The sequence below is a fragment of the Schistocerca gregaria genome, chromosome 3, assembly GCF_023897955.1.
Source record: "Schistocerca gregaria isolate iqSchGreg1 chromosome 3, iqSchGreg1.2, whole genome shotgun sequence".
Classification (NCBI taxonomy): domain Eukaryota; kingdom Metazoa; phylum Arthropoda; class Insecta; order Orthoptera; family Acrididae; genus Schistocerca; species Schistocerca gregaria.
In genome coordinates, this window is record NC_064922.1 from 427,640,232 (window position 1) to 427,659,372 (window position 19,141).

Genomic DNA, 19,141 nt, shown 5'->3' on the forward strand with positions numbered 1-19,141 from the left:
ATCACCAGAGGTGTACGGCCAGTGTAGGAGATCGCTCCCCACACCATGATGCCGGGTGTTGGCCCTGTGTGCCTCGGGCGTATGCAATCCTGATTGTGGCGCTCACCTGCACGGTGCCAAACACGCATACGACCATCATTGGCACCAAGGCAGAAGCGACTCTCATCGCTGAAGACGACACGTCTCCATTCGTCCCTCCATTCACGCCTGTCGCGACACCACTGGAGGCGGGCTGCACGATGTTGGGGCGTGAGCGGAAGACGGCCTAACGGTGTGCGGGACCGTAGCCCAGCTTCATGGAGACGGTTGCGAATGGTCCTCGCCGATACCCCAGGAGCAACAGTGTCCCTAATTTGCTGGGAAGTGGCGGTGCGGTCCCCTACGGCACTGCGTAGGGTCCTACGGTCTTCGCATGCATCCGTGCGTCGCTGCGGTCCGGTCCCAGGTCGACGGGCACGTGCACCTTCCGCCGACCACTGGCGACAACATCGATGTACTGTGGAGACCTCACGCCCCACGTGTTGAGCAATTCGGCGGTACGTCCACCCGGCCTCCCGCATGCCCACTATACGCTCTCGCTCAAAGTCCGTCAACTGCACATACGGTTCACGTCCACGCTGTCGCGGCATGCTACCAGTGTTAAAGACTGCGATGGAGCTCCGTATGCCACGGCAAACTGGCTGACACTGACGGCGGCGGTGCACAAATGCTGCGCAGCTAGCGCCATTCGACGGCCAACACCGCGGTTCCTGGTGTGTCCGCTGTGCCGTGGGTGTGATCATTGCTTGTACAGCCCTCTCGCAGTGTCTGGAGCAAGTATGGTGGGTCTGACACACCGGTGTCAATGTGTTCTTTCTTCCATTTCCAGGAGTGTATTTACTTGGATATGGCCATCTGGAATCAATACAGCAGCAATTCTGGTTATAACGGATGCTAAAAGTTCTTGGTAGGCTCCAGACTTATGTGACTCTAGATGTATACACATGGTTGACGTAATTACCGTAAATAACAGGCCAGTGGTTTATGGGGGTGGAGATGGCGTCCAATAGGGTACCAGATGAGTTGCAAGTGAATTTCGTGGCCAATACATCAGCGTTAATTTACCATCATAGTTGCCTAACAGGCAAGAGAAAATTTGAGTCTCGTAACAAATAAATACCCCACTCATACGGTTATAGTTGGTGGGGACTTCAACCTTCCCTCGATATGTTGGCAAAAATACTTGTTCAAAACCGGTGGTAGGCAGAAAACATCTTCCGAGATTGTCCTAAATGCTTTCTGAGAAAATTATTTCGAGCAGTTAGTCCACGAACCCAAGCGAATTGCAAATGGTTGCGAAAAGACAGTTGACCTCTTAGTCACAAACAATGCACAGCTGATAGAGAGCATCATGACTGATAAAGGGATTAGTGATCACAAGGTCGTTGTAGCTAGACTCAATACCGTTTCTTCCAAATCCACCAGAAACAAACGCAAAATAATTTTATTTAAAAAAACGGATAAAGTGTCACTAGAAGCCTTCCTAAGAGACAATCTCCATTCCTTCCGAACTGACTATGCAAATGTAGATGAGATGTGGGTCAAATTCAAAGATATAGTAGCAACAGCAATTGAGAGATTCATTCCTCATAAATTGGTAAGAGATGGAACTGATCCCCCGTGGTACACAAAACAGGTCCGAACGCTGTTGCAGTGGCAACGGAGAAAGCATCCTAAGTTCAGAAGAACGCGAAATCCCGAAGACTGTCTAAAATTTACAGACGCGCGAAATTTGGCACAGACTTCAATGCGAGATGCCTTTCATAGGTTCCACAACGAAACATTGTCTCGAAATTTGGTAGAAAATCCGAAGAAATTCTGGTCGTATGTAAAGTACACAAGCGGCAAGACGCAGTCAATACCTTCGCTGCGCAGTGCCGATGGTACTGTTACCGACGACTGTGCCGCTAAAGCGGAGTTATTGAACGCAGTTTTCCGAAATTCCTTCACCAGGGAAGACGAATGGAATATTCCAGAATTTGAAACACGAACAGCTGCAAGCATGAGTTTCTTAGAAATAGATACCTTAGGAGTTGCGATGCAACTCAAATCGCTTGATACGCGCAAGTCTTCAGGTCCAGATTGTATACCGATTAGGTTCCTTTCAGATTACGCTGATACTATAGCTCCCTACTTAGCAATCATATACAACCGCTCCCTCACCGATAGATCTGTACCTACAGATTGGAAAATAGCGAAGGTCGCACCAGTGTTTAAGAAGGGTAGTAGGAGTAATCCATCGAACTACAGACCTATACCATTGACCTCGGTTTGTAGTAGGGTTTTGGAGCATATACTGTATTCAAACAATCCGGCAGGGTGGCCGAGCGTTTCTAGGCACTATAGTCTGGATCCGCGCGATCGCTACGGTCGCAGGTTCTAATCCTGCCCTGGGCATGGATGTGTGTGATGTCCTTAGGTTAGTTAGGTTTAAGTAGTTCTAAGTTCTAGAGGACTGATGACCTCAGAAGTTAAGTCCCATAGTGCTCAGAGCCATTTGAACCTTTTTTTTTTGTATTCAATCATTATGAGTCACCTCGAAGGGAACGATCTATTGTTACGTAATCAGCATGGTTTCAGAAAACATCGTTCTTGTGCAACGCAGCTAGCTCTTTATTTGCACGAAGTAATGGCCGCTATCGACAGGGGATCTCAACTTGATTCCGTATTGCTAGGTTTCCGGAAAGCTTTTGAAACCGTTCCTCACAAGCGACTTGTAATCAAGCTGCGGGCCTATGGGGTATCGTCTCAGTTGTGCGACTGGACTCGTGATTTCCTGTCAGGAAGGTCGCAGTTCGTAGTAATAGACGGCAAATCATCGAGTAAAACTGAAGTGATATCAGTTGTTCCCCAGGGAAGCGTCCTGTGACCTCTGCTGTGCCTGACCTATATAAATGACCTGGGTGACAATCTGAGCAGTTCTCTTAGATTGTTCGCAGATGATGCTGTAATTTACCGTCTAGTAAGGTCATCCGAAGACCAGTATCAGTTGCAAAGCGATTTAGAAAAGATTGCTGTATAGTGTGGCAGGTGGCAGTTGACGCTAAATAACGAAAAGTGTGAGATGATCCACATGAGTTCCAAAAGAAATCCGTTGGAATTCGATTACTCGATAAACAGTACAATTCTCAAGGCTGTCAATTCAACTAAGTACCTGAGTGTTAAAATTATCAACAACTTCAGTTGGAAAGACCACATAGATAATATTGTGGGGAAGGCGAGCCAAAGGTCGCGTTTCATTGGCAGGACACTTAGAAGATGCAACAAGTCCGCTAAAGAGACAGCTTATACACTACACTCGTTCGTCCTCTGTTAGAATATTTCTGCGCGGTGTGGGTTCCTTACCAGGGGGGATTGACGGAGGACATCGAAAGGGTGCAAAAAAGGGCAGCTCGTTTTGTTTTTCACGTAATAGGGGAGAGAGTGTGGCAATATGATATGCGAGTTGGGATGGAAGTCATTAAAGCAAAGACGTTTTTCGTCGTGGCGAAATCTATTTCCGAAATTTAAGTCAGCAACTTTCTCTTCCGAATGAAAAAATATTTTGTTGAACCCAACCTAAACCCAACCTACATAGATAGGAATGATCATCAAAATAAAATAAGAGAAATCAGAGCTCGAACAGAGAGGTTTAGGTGTTCGTTTTTCCCGCTCGCTGTTCGGGAGTGGAATGGTAGAGAGATAGTATGATTGTGGTTCGATGAACCCTCTGCCAAGCACTTAAATGTGAATTGCAGAGTAGTCGTGTAGATGTAGATGTAGATGCATCCTAAAACCAGTGTAGCACGATTTTAGCTTTTTGACATGGATTATCCTGTTGAAATACGCCATCGCGTTGACGTGAAGCACGAGAGGATGCAGGTGGTCAGTAGCAGCTTTCACGCAGTCCACAGTAACTTTGTGCTGCTGCTCCCTGCACTAACAAGAAAATTACTTCATCCGACCAGTGGACACAGTTCGAGTAAGCTACCGTGCAATTTCGATAGTCCCGCGCACAGTGCAGTCGTAACTGACGATGTCGTTGGGTCAACATAAAAACAAGTAGGTATCTGTTTTGTATTGTTTTAGGGCGCAAAAACAACTAGGGTCATAATTGCCCACGGCGTAACCGTAGAACACGGAAAAAAGGAGTTAAAAACGACTACACACTACACCCAATCGACGGAAGGAAAAACAGGTAAAAAAAAAGACAGTGTTTAATACGCAACTTAGCCAAAAAGAACTCACGACGAGGGGGCCGAGAGGAGATCGTCCAAGCCACTGAGAGTGGCTTCCTGGAGATTGTTCCCATTAAGGGAAGACCAGTGATGATGCCAAAGTGACGCCACCTGCTGGCAAACGGCAACACATAGGTCATCGGAGGGAATGGTAGAACCAGCGGGCCGAGATACATCACAGTGGCTCCATCAAGAGTGAGCAAGTGACAGCTTTCATGGACCCGTTCACCAAAGAACGAGACATATAGGATGGGTGGCCAGGCATGGCAGATACACGACATGCATGTCTTCTGAGGAGAAATTCACGGCGGTATGACAACGGTAGTTCAGCAGCTTTTGCCTACAGGCTCTCAACCGGGCTAGGGTAAAAGTTGCCCGTGATTGCCCATGACCAAACAGACACTACGACGGTAGATTGTATTGAGGCTACACAAGAGGGACAGACGTGCAGATGTACAAACGAAGCACTCATAGTCTAGTCTCTAACGGACAAGGGACCGGTAGAAAAGGAGGAGCAGCCTCCACAAGAAGTACCTCTGAGGACAACGATTGCGTCGCGGCACGCCTCCGTACACCAAGAGACCGGGACTCGGCGTGATAAAGAGAAAGTGAGAGGAACGGAACGTTCTGCGCTGGTAAGAATAATATTTTGTAAGACAGCCTACCTGTTCATCACAACTGGGGAAATGTTGTTGGTCGAAGGTCACCAGGGAGGAGCAAAGCCTCCAGTCGGCCTTATAAAATGCCATTTAGGTGTGCACGTAGGTGGGGTAGGAGATATCAAACGGATAGTACATGGGGGATAGTCGTTCGATCATGTGTCAGAGAGAACGGACCACTCGAGACGACGAATAACATGGGAAGTGCAAATGGAAGAGGTCCAAATGGGAAGAGATGTGAATGGAGACTCAAAGGAATGTGGGTACTCTCATGTTAAGGCAGATTAGGTTATGTCGATTGAGAAGGTCAGCCAAGAGGACACCTCTATGACAGGTTCTGGGAGAACCACAAAAGGGATGGTGCACATAAAAGTCACCAAACAGCTGAAAGGGGTGAGAGAGTTGCCCAGTAAGCTGGAGGAAGTTTGCTCTGGTATAACCGAATGATGGAGGTAAGTAGACGGTACAAAGAGAAGGAAAATGTGGACTGCAACAGCTTGTAACCGAGTTGTCAGGGAGATGTGTTGACTACGAACATCATCCCGGATGAGCAGCATGACTCTCCCATGAGCTGGAATGCCGTCTTCAGGGGGAAGTTCAGTGCGGACTGGGAAGAAATGCGAGAGCTCAAAGCGGTCGTGAGGACAATTTTGTTTCCTGGAGGCAGAGAACAAGCAGATGCTGCTATTCCAAAAGCAGCCATAAGCCCTCTTTGTTGGATCAAATGCCACGAACGATCCATTGGAGGAGAGTCATGAGGACGAAAGTGGTTGAGGGAAAAGATGAAGGGCTGTCACCTCGGCCAGCCTGCGAAGACTCACTGCTACAGGGCGCAGAGGCTGAAGGTTTCTGCTCCAAGAGATCTGTAGAGGCGTCGGCATTCTCCTTCTGTTGGTCTGCGGAGTCCAGGGCAGGAAAACGGTTGGCGGTGCGCAACAGTGACATGGAGATCGGCCAGGCGAGGGTATCACTAGGCGACAGCGTCAAAGAGGATCTCTGAGTCGGCGGAGGAGAAAGCCGTTTGCTCCTGATTTCTTGGAGCCTTTCTCGTTGGCAGAGGAAGACTCAGATGTTTGTTGACTGGAGAGACGTAAGAAGCCTTCGTGGCAGTATTCCTTCTGTCCTTTCCGACCTGCCAGTTGTGTAGCAGGTGACTTCGCTCTCCGAGGCGAAAGTTTCGTGGCTTGTTGCACAGCTGGAGGAGGATACGAGAGTGCTACCATCACACTGGGCAATTTTATAACTGTGGTCCTGAATCTGAGTTTGTATGTCTGCATGACGCCCTAGACCACGCGTCTACCCCGCGCGGCTGGCAGGTGTACACTACGCCTCTGGAGAAAAGATGGACGAAGTCATTTGTTTTATTTCACTTATACAAGTGGATGCTGCTTTTGCTTTAATCCGTATTCCACGAGTGTTTGTCGGATGATTTCGTGGGTGTTTGAAGAAAAAGAAAAGGTAGGAGACATAAGGCAACGAGCCCTGAAAATTATGAAGAAGGTAAGCATGGGGCCAGAGAGTTGATTGGCTATTTTAAACTCAATGAATCCCCACTTCTCCACTTTTTAAACAGAGGTACCGTTCTCTAGCTGTGTCGTTTCAGACGCCACAGAAGAGGGATCAGGCCCTCACAAGGTTGGAAAAACTAAGACTGGAGCGAGGGATCTCTTAAGGAAACTTTCCCCTCTACAGTTTAAAGCAGAGGAGCTATTTCGCTAACAGAAGTTGTTTTCAGACATTCCTGGCTGGGTTCTGTAAGTGAACAGACGCTCATTCTAGATGGTATTAGATTGTGTTAATTTTATGATTTATCCTTTTTAGTTCCTTTTACTACAGTCCAGTTGTGATAGCGAAGTGTTTGATGTTATTTGCTTCATTTTTGACGGTATTTTAACCTGCTCAGGAACATGTAGTGAAGTGGCTTTTGATCATCATTGGAATCAGTTACAAGTGGGTAACCCCGTTTTAGTCGATTACTGTTTGCGTCAAATTGAGCTGATTTCCTTTTGGTAGGTTTCCTGTAATTCGTTGTCACATGCTTCTGTGTTGCCGTCATTAAAAACGGTTCAAATTTCTCTAAGCACTATGGGACTTAACAACTGAGGTCATCAGTCCCCTAAACGTAGAACTACGTAAACCTAACGAACCTAATGACATCACACACATCCATGCCCGAGGCAGAATTCGAATCTGCGACCCTAGCAGCCGCGTGGTTCCGGAATGAAGCGCCTAGAATCGCTCGTCCACCACGGCCGGCTGGCGTCAGTAACTGATGTATCTTGGTACTGCTCGTGCTACTGGTTATTGTATTGTCACGGTGCAGCACATGGAGCTTGGGATTTTGGACTGAAAGAGTACCTGTATGGTGGAAGAAGTTTGGTACAACAGTGATTTTTCGGAATTTCTAAGAGTTTCGTGGGGCTCCAGGTTTCTCACCAAACAGTGCTACATCCTCATTCTGTCGAAATTGTATGACTGCAGTGAATAGAAAATGACAGAATAGCTTGTCTTCTGTGTGTATCTTTTGTGAAAGCGAGAGAATAAGACCCCTTTCCTTCGCAATAAACAATACCTTAGTCCCTAGGCGACGAGGGTTTTCCTGTCGTTTTATGTTAGTATCTTACTAAATGTAAACAGTTGTGTGTCACGAGACCCCTGATGTATGTGAATGATCTGATTTGAGTTGAACTACTTGCTCTTGTTCTAAAAGTAAATAATAGGTTGCCGCAAAAAATTAGAGAAGCCTTTCAGTTTACGTAAAAATATCCCGATTATTCCAGAGGCTTTTCGCCACACCTTAACTTGTCTAATAAGAAACAGCAAAAGGGTCTGCATGGTGAAACCCTTTCGGTGTCCAACCACGTCGAAGCTGTAGATCAGAATATTGTATGCACTCCACTAAGTCACTTTGTACTACCTGTTTGCTTATTATTCCAGAGTGTGAAATCAGATTATCTGTTCATTGGGATGTATTTAGCTGTTATTCCACCCTAATTACTAGTAAAACAGGGAAGGAAAGCGACTTGAAGGAGCAAAGCAGAGATATTTGAGGAAGGAAAACAAACTTTCAATATTTATGCTATACATGGGTATTGGATAAAAATGTTGTAGCAGGTTGGATAGCAAATATTGAAATCTTACTTACTGGGTGTATAAAGTATGCTCTATGCTACATAATTAAATTTGTAAGCGATGGTGGGTTGTACAAAGTACAAATTTTAATACTCAGGCATACCAGGTCTGGCAGGAAGAATGGCTGTTATCCACGTGGGTATCCAGTCGGTCTGAGCTTGGATGACTGATACAGGTCTTTCGATGCTCGGCACTACGCTAGAGTTCAGTTCGTTGCATTCAATGCAGGGCGCCTAATACAGCAACCGGTTATGAATTTCTTGAAATAAGACAGTCTTCATTGCAAATCGTTTCATTATGAAATCCCTGGGCTAGCAGGACAGAGGGGATGAAGCTATATTTGTGGAAAGGGGCCAAAATAAGTTACTGTCAGTTGCACTCAACATATAAACTTTATTTCTTAAAACACAGAATCACACAAGCAAGAAAACTCTCAAGGCTATAACGAAAGACCTCCTCTGATTTAATTTAGATCGGCTGAAGGCCACATCGAAAATCCAAGGCACAAGGCCTAAGCAAGGAATTGAGATACAGGAGTTCTTCTGGAGGTTTCACTTCTTTAGGAAATTTTTTTATCTTCAATATAAATATACTGAAAGCTTTAACTTAAAAATTTCCCGTAGAACTTGGATGAAGGTCACACATTAATCATGAACAGTGTTACGGCTTAAGATGGGGACAAAGATTTCCAATGTTTAATCTAAACAGGCTGAAAAATCGGCTGAAGGCAGCATATCAGCAAAACAATTTAACGGCTTAAGGCATAAGAAGAAGAGCTTTCAATTTGAAAAGGCTGAAGGCTTTATCTTAAAATATCTCGTCTAAAATTCGGCCTGAAGGTCTCATACTAAGGAATAACAATCTTATGACTTAAGGACAAGACAAGGATTTTGAATTTTTAATGTAAGAGAGATTAAAACTCGGCTGAAGGCCACACACCATGCCGAAAACAGTTTCACGGGTTAAGGCCTAAAGGGAAAGCTTCTGATTTTCAACTAAAATAGGCTAAATGCTTTATCCTAAAATGGTTCACATAAAAGTCGGCTGAAGGCCACATATGAAACAGAAACAAACTCACTACTTAAAGCCCAGACAAAGAAATTTCCAAGTTTTAATTTAAGCTGGAAGATTCGGCTGAAGGCCAAATACAAACTAGAAAATATTTCTTATGGCTTAAGGCCTAGACAAAATTTTTCAACTTTGATTTCTAAAGGCTGAAAACTCAGCTGAAGGCCACATACCAAACAAGAAACTTTTTTTTATGGCTTAAGGCCTAAGAAGAAAAGCCTTACAATTTTAATAAGCTAAAACTCGGCTAAAGACCACACAGAGTACTTAAGACTAAGAAGGAAATCAGTATGTAAAACACAAGAAGCGCCCCTCAGAAGGTTCCAGGGTTCGGCCTGGGAAGGTAACACTAGCGCATGTTTAGGTGAGACAGGCAGCCAGACCGACAACCTCTTACTTGGAAGACAAACCAACTGAAAACCAGCCGACGAACCAGCCAACAAGATCACTTCTGCTCCGCCCGACCAGCAAAACGACAACAAGATGTCAATAGTACAACGTTCTGGATACTAGTACCCAATCCAGCCAAGTCAGAATAATCGCCCAAAACTACCAACAACTCAGCTGTCGAACTACACGCCATGCTGGACAGCATCAACACGAGGAGGAAAATACACTGCCGAAAACTACGTCAACGATCAGGGCAAGTAACCGGCAAGTCAACGGCCACAAGGCAGAAGATACCGCTGATACACTTCACTAATGAGGGAATGAATTAAATTAGGTTAAATACGACACAGGAAGACGGCTGCAATTTTAGCCGACTTCAGTGCACACACGTTGTTGCGGGAATCTCCAAGAAAGCGACAACCAGGGTCCAACGAACAGATGTGATGGCAGTTGAGGCTTGATGGTAGGTCAAGTGAGCACTCAACTTTAGTGTCCAGGATCGGTGGGCGATGAACTTCGTAACCCTTGCAAGAAGCGCCTCACAACCCCAACCGCCACCAGCGGCTCCGGCCTGATTACGTGGCACGGAGACTTCTCGCTGCTCTGCCCCAACTGACCGACTGCCACACACCCGGAAACGGTCAAAAGATCAAACACACGTCGGCCGATGAGATGACCGACCGAACGACCAACCAACGGTCGTTGCAGCTCCAGTCTTCTTCAGTCGGACAGTACATGTGTCGCCAGCAGTCGGCAAGAACTGAACTGGCTCTCCGCACCTCACTGGCGCTCGGTGCCCGACGCTGCTTCCTCCCCAACTGCACTGCTGGTCCGTCTCCAACTGACTTCCAGACATACGACGACCCGGAAATACTATCGGTAGCTCCAGAGATGGTACGACAGTGCACTTATCGATAAGCGCTGCTGCTGCTACTCACCGGAAAGTAAGGCACAAGTTAGTGGCGACAGTAAATGAAAGAAGAAGACGAGGTGGAAGTACCGTAAAAGAAGATGAAAAACAATAAATGGCATGAACACGAGCCGCTCACGGCTCTATCTATTTACTGGCAATGATCGAGTTTCAACCTTGCAGCCAAGACTGTCGTACTTCAAGGGAAAAAAATGCTAGAGTTCATCATTCTCAGTGACAAGCGTGTGTGGTGGCGTACCACTCTCTCAAGTACCTACGACAAGTGTCTTCAATGAGTGTGAACGTGCTGGGCACAGCAACAGTAGAACAATCTGTATAAATAGTTCAGAACAGTTTAGGCAACCTCGGCCACAGCCATCGACCTCTTCTGAAATGTATCGTCTGTTATCAAAAATACAGACTATGTCAAACAGAGGTGATCATGTTGTGCACTCAATAGCAATTCATACCGTCATGCCAGGTGCTGCGCCAGCATAATGATGACGCATGCAATCTGAGAACGTTCGTTCTTCTTGGAGCCTCCACACTTGGATATGTCATCGTGCTACGCTTCAGAACAAGTCTAAAAAGACGTGGTGCCACTACTTCAATCTGGACAAGGAACCCACAACAATGGTCACTACATTGATAGTTTGTGATGCTCGAGACGTCATGATTTTTCCTGTGGATATTTGCATAAGGTGCCCATTCACAGAATGACTGGTCACGCCGACCCACTCACCGACCCGCGACTGCTTGATGGACCCTGGCTGCCTGGTAACGGGAGCGGTCGGCGCAAGCAGACAGGGGCTCACCGGTCGAATCGATGGACCCGGACCATGGACACTACCACGTGCCCACCGCCCGCACACAGGTGAATGGGTCGGGACACACCCGCTCGCACAGCAGATCGGTAGACCCGTCTGTATGTTAATGGAGCCTTTCACAGCAATACACTGATGACCTTAGCAGTTTGATCCCATAGGAACCTGCCACCTACCCTTTACTGGAAACAAGCTCATTTCGTAAATCAAAGGGTGTAATGCGGCTAAACGGCTCTGAACGCGCAATTGAACAACATGATTAGCGTCTAGGGTGCTAGCAGCGTCAGACTGTCGAGATCCTATCCACCGTTAAGTATGGTTCTCCTGAACGCATCGCTTCAGTATTCACATGACAGTCAGAACAAAAATAAGTATTTCTATAGGGTTCGTTTCTGCCGTTGCTTAACTTGAGCCAGTAGGGTTGACGTTTCTCTTTCACTCAGGAGGCAAAACACTATAACACGAGCTTCTCAATATATGTGTGAAAAAATAGATTAGCTATATAATCCTGACATGGTCAGTCTAGGGTAACTGAAGAAAACTTCCCAAGTCAAAATCGCTTAAAAGGGCTTTTTATTGGATGGTTGGTTACGACAGAGCCATGTTGTTATCGTCGGATTTAATGCTTTGAATTTTTACAACATATTATAAATGTTACAAGTCGTTTCAGTCTGCATATGTAAATCCTATCGACATGAAGATCATTACAGATCGGCATGTCGAATATAAAAGTATTGTGTAGAAACGTAAACGTAAACTTTATTGCACCAACTGCAAGTGTTCATGTTCAGGACCAGCTGGCAACTCAGCTGGAAATATTAACACTGATTCGCTTACTGTCTGTGACTATTTCCATGACAATGGATCGGACTTGAGTGGGGCGCTTCTTCTGATTATTACGCTCAAATTAATTTCCCTTGTCTTTAACCTTAGAACACTGTTACATTGCTACTACTCCATATTTTATTCAAAGGAAATCATATTTATAATTTATGCATTAGTTAATTACAGTTATTAAATCTCCATTGGTATGGTACTCACCAAATTAAGTATAAAATGTCCTGTTTTGGACACTACTGCAACCATAATTTTACGATGCATTCCTAATCTAGGGTTACTTATGAATTGTGGATTACTTTACTGCCTTCATTCACTACTTCACACTACAGTGTATAGGTCCAAACACTTGGATCTAGGTTTCCTTGCCTAACAATAGAGCTCCATACAGTTCGACTGTAAGACAAGAACAAAGAAAAATCTTCGCACGGAGGGGGCCGGCGGATTTCACGTCTTCAGCGGACCCTGGACTCGACTCCGCCGGCGGCGTAGTGGCGATGAGCGACGTACTGCTCCAGACAGAGGGCGCACACGCGCGGGTCCCGCCGGCCACGTCATCGCGCTCATTGCAGTAGCCTTCACTTCTGCAAGCGCTGCACAAACGTCTGCTCTGTTTGCCAGTGTGTTTATGTACACTGGAGATCGCGTACAGACCTCTTGCGCAAATATCTCTTCCGCTGACAGAAATAACGCGGATAGGAACGCCACAAGCCATTGACGGCTGTGACTTCTTTCATCAGAGCGTCTTGTTTGTCCAAGGCTACTATTGCAGTTCATCGCGTGCCGTTTCCTCCAGGAATGATAAAAAGCTACATTCTAGAAAAAGCGGTAACGTGTGCACAGTTTTTTGGTATCTTCTATCCATAAACATTAACTTATGTGACGAAATAAAGAGTAAAGAAGGGACAGCACTTCTCTTTTTCTTTCTTTTCTTCACAAAAAAAAGAATAAAATGTGAAAAGAAAGGTTTCTTCTGAAACGCCCCTTAGAAAAATTTTATACACGACTGGTCTATGTGAAACGTCCTCTTTGAACAATTATACACGACTGTGCTTAAACTGAAACACAATATTTTTAGCGCAACACAATCTGACTTTCAATAATCCCTACAAGAGAATGGCCCTGACTAACATTAACCTATATGTTTCACAAATCACTTACCTCACAAAAATCTTCGTTACTCGAACTACTGCAATACAGCAAGCGCCACTACTGCCAGCTAACTAAAAGATTCAAACTACGGAAGTCACTAACTACTGATACGCACAGTTAGCAAATGAAAGATTTTAATAGGGAACAAACAATGTATTTACCTTTATAGTCATAATATATATATCAGTTCATGACACCAATTCTTACAAATTTCAAAACTCCGCCATCTCTCTCCCCACGTCCACCACTGCTGGTGGCTTACCTCCAACTGCACAGCGCTACGCGCTGTTAGCATCCAGCTGCCGCTGCCCAACACTACAATGGCGAGTATTACAACAATGCCAACCAGCCACAGACTGCACACGGCACAGCCAGTGATTTTCATACAGAGCGCTACGTGGCGGCGGCGTTACCAATAAAAAAACTTAAACAGCCTACTTACACTTCCTCACATAAACTCCGTGAATCTGATATCACAAGTGAACGATATTTCAGCGTTATTTAGAAACCTTACTTGCAGACGAAAGTTTATTTATACTTGTAAACTTGAACATAACTGACAAATCCTGTCTGATGTTAATTTCATCATTTCCTTAGACGTGTAGTGATTTGGTTTACAACTTAACTACAATGTTGCTGATCAACATCGTAGAGCGTCCTAAGGTGACTGTTATCCACTTTGAGCATTAGTAACTACGGAAATGAGTTATTCTGAAGCACCACAGGTCCTGTTCGACCAGCTACATTGGAAAACTTATCATTGAAGAAACTGAATAATCTTATTTCAACCGTCTCAGTTACATTGATAAAAATATTTTGCTGCAGTGGTTACCGATTTCAAGCTGGCACCCTCATTCTCAAACCACACATTTCCAGTCATTAACCGGAGCTACCTCCCCCCATGAACCATGGACCTTGCCGTTGGTGGGGAGGCTTGCGTGCCTCAGCGATACAGATAGCCGTACCGTAGGTGCAACCACAACTGAGGCGTATCTGTTGAGAGGCCAGACAAACGTGTGCTTCCTGAAGAGGAGCAGCAGCCTTTTCAGTAGTTGCAAGGGCAACAGTCTGGATGATTGACTGACCTGGCCTTGTAACAATAACCAAAACGGCCTTGCTGTGCTGGTACTGCGAACGGCTGAAAGCAAGGGGAAACTACGACCGTAATTTTTCCCGAGGGCATGCAGCTTTACTGTATGATTAAAAGATGATGGCGTCCTCTTGGGTAAAATATTCCGGAGGTAAAATAGTCCCCCATTCGGATCTTCGGGCGGGGACTACTCAAGAGGATGTCGTTATCAGGAGAAAGAAAACTGGCGGTCTACGGATCGGAGCGTGGAATGTCAGATCCCTTAATCGGGCAGGTAGGTTAGAAAATTTAAAAAGGGAAATGGACAGGTTAAAGTTAGATATAGTGGGAATTAGTGAAGTTCGGTGGCCGGAGGAACAAGACTTCTGGTCAGGTGACTACAGGGTTATAAATACAAAATCAAATAGGGGTAATGCAGGAGTAGGTTTAATAATGAATAGGAAAATAGGAATGCGGGTAAGCTACTACAAACAGCATAGTGAACGCATTATTGTGGCCAAGATAGATACGAAGCCCACACCTATTACAGTAGTACAAGTTTATCTGCCAACTAGCTCTGCAGATGACGAAGAAATTGAAGAAATGTATGATGAGATAAAGGAGATGGGACGTGGATAAACTGAAAGAACAAGAGGTTGTACAGAGTTTCAGGGAGAGCATAAGGGAACAAATGGCAGCAATGGGGGAAAGAAATACAGTAGAAGAAGAATGGGTAGCTCTGAGGGATGAATTAGTGAAGGCAGCAGAGGATCAAGTAGGTAGGAAGACGAGGGCTAGTAGAAATCCTTGGGTAACGGAAGAAATATTGAATTTAATTGATGAAAGGAGAAAATATAAAAATGCAATTGTACGAACATCAAGAGCTCAGATGGAATCCCAGTTCTAAGCAAAGAAGGGAAAGCAGAAAGGTGGAAGGAGTATATAGAGGGTCTGTACAAGGGCCATGTTCTTGAGAACAGTATTATGGAAATGGAGGAGGATGTGGATGAGGATGAGATGGGAGATGCGATACTGCGTGAAGACTTTGACAGAGCACTGAAAGACCTGAGTCTAAACAAGGCCCCCGGAGTAGACAACATTCCATTATAACTACTGACGGCCTTGGGAGAGCCAGTCCTGACAAAACTCTACCATCTGGTGATCAAGGTGTATGAAACAGGCGAAATACCCTCAGACTTCAAGAAGAACATAATAATTCCAATCCCAAGGAAACAAAAGAAAAATTCGGAGTAGGTATTAAAATCCAGGGAGAAGAAATAAGAACTTTGAGGTTCGCCGATGACATTGTAATTCTGTCAGAGACAGCAAAGGACTTGGAAAAGCAGTTGAACGGAATGGACAGCGTCTTGAAAGGAGGATATAAGATGAACATCAACAAAAGCAAAACGAGGATAATGGAATGCAGTCAAATTAAGTCGGGTGATGCTAAGGGAATTAGATTAGGAAATGAGACACTTAAAGTAGTAAAGGAGTTTTGCTATTTGGGGAGCAAAATAACTGATGATGGTCGAAGTAGAGAGGATATAAAATGTAGACTGGCAATGGCAAGGAAAGCGTTTCTGAAGAAGAGAAATCTGTTAACATCGAGTATAGATTTAAGTGTCAGGAAGTCGTTTCTGAAAGTATTTGTATGGAGTGTAGCCATGTATGGAAGTGAAACATGGACAATAAATAGTTTGGACAAGAAGAGAATAGAAGCTTTCGAAATGTGGTGCTACAGAAGAATGCTGAAGATTAGATGGGTAGAGCACATAACTAAGGAGGAGGTATTGAATAGGATTGGGAGAAGAGAAGTTTGTGGCACAACGTGACCAGAAGAAGGGATCGGTTGATAGGACATGTTCTGAGGCATCAAGGGATCACCAATTTAGTATTGGAGGGCATCGTGGAGGGAGACCAAGAGATGAATACACTAAGCAGATTCAGAAGGATGTAGGTTGCAGTAGGTACTGGGAGATGAAGAGGCTTGCACAGGATAGAGTAGCATGGAGAGCTGCATCAAACCAGTCTCAGGACTGAAGACCACAACAACAACAACAACCGGAGCTAGTCATACAATATTATTAGTTTAGTTGTCAATCAGGTGCAACAGACACGTAGACTAATATCAATGACAGTACTCGTTGCCCACAGTATACCTTACTGCGCAGAAGCTTTTCGTGCCTTTTGGGACCATATTGTATGACTAGTTGCGATCAGTAACAACATGTGTGGTATGAGAATGGCGGTGTCAACCCGAAACCGGTAACCACTGCAGCAAAAATTTTGTGTCACTGCAGCTGAGACGGACGAAATAAAATAATTCAACTTCCTCAGCACTGCACAATTATGGACCACCAGCTCCTGGCAGCATGCCTCGAATAAGCAACTTAAACATTGTCTAAAGATGGTTGGTTACGTAAATCGAAACTAGTTTTATATAACGCGTTTCAGCGATTTGGGCTATCTGTAAAATATTACAATTACTTCTTCTCTTCAGTACGTGTAAAAATATTGAAAATTGTTCTCTGATAAAGGTTTCAACCATAGTTCCACACGAGTTACATGCTTTTACCAAAAATTAAAACATATTGGTGCATCATGAGTGCTCAGTTTCGACTTCAGAGAGTTTTTCAACTGACTAACAGTTCACATTTACAAAATGCTGACTTGACTGATGAGAGGAATAGAAATAGAACGGAAGGAACGTTGAACGAAGATCGACTTCACTGCAGAAAGTTAAAAGGAATCACAGAAGTCATTCTGCCAATGGGCTGAAAATCAATGCAAAGAAAAATGAACGGTGTTTATGAATTTTAAGAAAGCTTGCAACAAACAACAGCGGAATCTTGAGAAGAATGTGGAAAGTCCAAAATGAAGGAAGGAGGTTAATGCCTTAGTGTCACGTCGACGACGCTGTCGTTAGGGATTGATTACAAGCTCCAACAAATGAGGATAGGGAAGTAACTCGATCGCCAACTTTCCACGGGAATCATCCCGGCATTTGCTTTTCGAGTTTTTGAGGAAACCACGGGAAACCTGAATTTGATTGACAGGACGTGGATTTGAACAGTCTCCCTCACATGTGCGAGTCCACGGTCTTACCACTGCACTACCTTGCTCGGCCCGAAAATGTGTAGAGAAGAATAGGTCATGTGCTGCTTCTGTGTACTACGTGACCGATGGAAAACAATGAAACGCAGTTGCCAAATACAAACTTAAACGGTCGGAAATTTCATACATTAAATTGTTCCGTACTATTATGCCGCGATCGCTTCAGTGTCTTGTTGAAAACCAACATTTCGCCCCCATCTGCGAAAGACGTCTACAAGGCGAGTTGCAGCTTTTTCGAAAGTCCGACACGTACCCCGTCTCGATATTGTTTGGAGTGAAATTCCGTTTTAGCAAGCTCTCACGCATAGTCGTGAGTCACGTCTTTTGAAAACTCGAGCGTTGTCGGTTTTTGCCGTCCGCTATTGAAATCACCCGATAGTCCAAGACTGGTGCACATCATCTTTAGCACTAGAATCAAGAAGGCATTCAGTTTCATGCCCTCTGCCTTTCAGTTAAAATCATCGGGTCGTTTAGCAGTCTCTATGGGTTCTCTGCGTAGCCGTTCATAGTACCCGCTTGTGGCTGCCACTACCCGAGTCTTATCAAATCAAATGCGATAGTCTTCTGGCTGCAAAGCTTGCTACCCTATAACTTATATGTTTCTCCCCTTATATAGTTGCCTTCTGTTCCTCTAGTCGTTTCTCGGCCGGTGTTTTAACAGTATCCATTTACAGACCTACACAATTAGACAGTATCCACTAAATCTTGATTTTTCCAGAGGTTTGCCGAAGTCGTTGGCTGACTTCAGGTATCCCCGCACCTTTCGGATTGGATTGTATATCGCGTAGAGAGTTGAGACACCCACTTAGATCGAAGCGACGTAAACGCGTCTGCGAAATCTTAGTTTTTCTGCTTCTCATTAAATAAGTTGTTGACCATACAGGAACGATCTTGACGAAACGGAATATAGTAATAATCCACATCTGTCCAACAACCAGCTCGGCGGTGAAGTCCTGATCAGTAGAGGTCTGAGCGGGTGTGTTATCAGAGGATATAGCAGCAGATATCGGCAGTAGGAATCGCGAGGGCGTGCTGAAAAGCGATACCTCAGAATTTTAGTGCCCATGTTCACTAGATTTTATTCTTCTTTGTGTCTATACTACTACCTCGCAAAATATGTAAAGCAAAGAGCTTGCAGAAGTGTTTCGCAGTATCGATGACGGACAAGTGCTCATAGCTCTTAAAGTACGCATTTTAGAGGTCATGTTTACATCCTCTTTTTTTCTTGTTTTGGTCCATATTACAACCCTTTCACGTCTACTGCCTCCTGCCAGCCCTATTTGACGTTACAATCACGCTGACCTCAAGCCATGCGAATCCCACTTTCTGTGCACGACTGTGAGGCCCTTGGCAACACGATCCAGAATTTCATGCATTTCCACCAAGTAATTAATATGTTATGTTACGCCGGCCGCGGTAGTCTCGCGGTTTTAGGCGCGCAGACCGGAACCGCGCGACAGCTACGGTCGCAGGTTCGAATCCTGCCTCAGGCATGGATGTGTGTGATGTCCTTAGGTTAGTTAGGTTTAATTAGTTCTAAGTTCTAGGGGACTGATGATCACAGCTGTTGAGTCCCATAGTGCTCAGAGCCATTTGAACCATTTGTTATGTTACTTTATCTGTCTCGTACTTAAATTCTGCAGGGTGCTGATTTTAGGTGTATATACAACGCTTAGCGTAGAAAGTTTACATGTATTAAGCTTGTAAATTTGATAAACGAACTATGACTA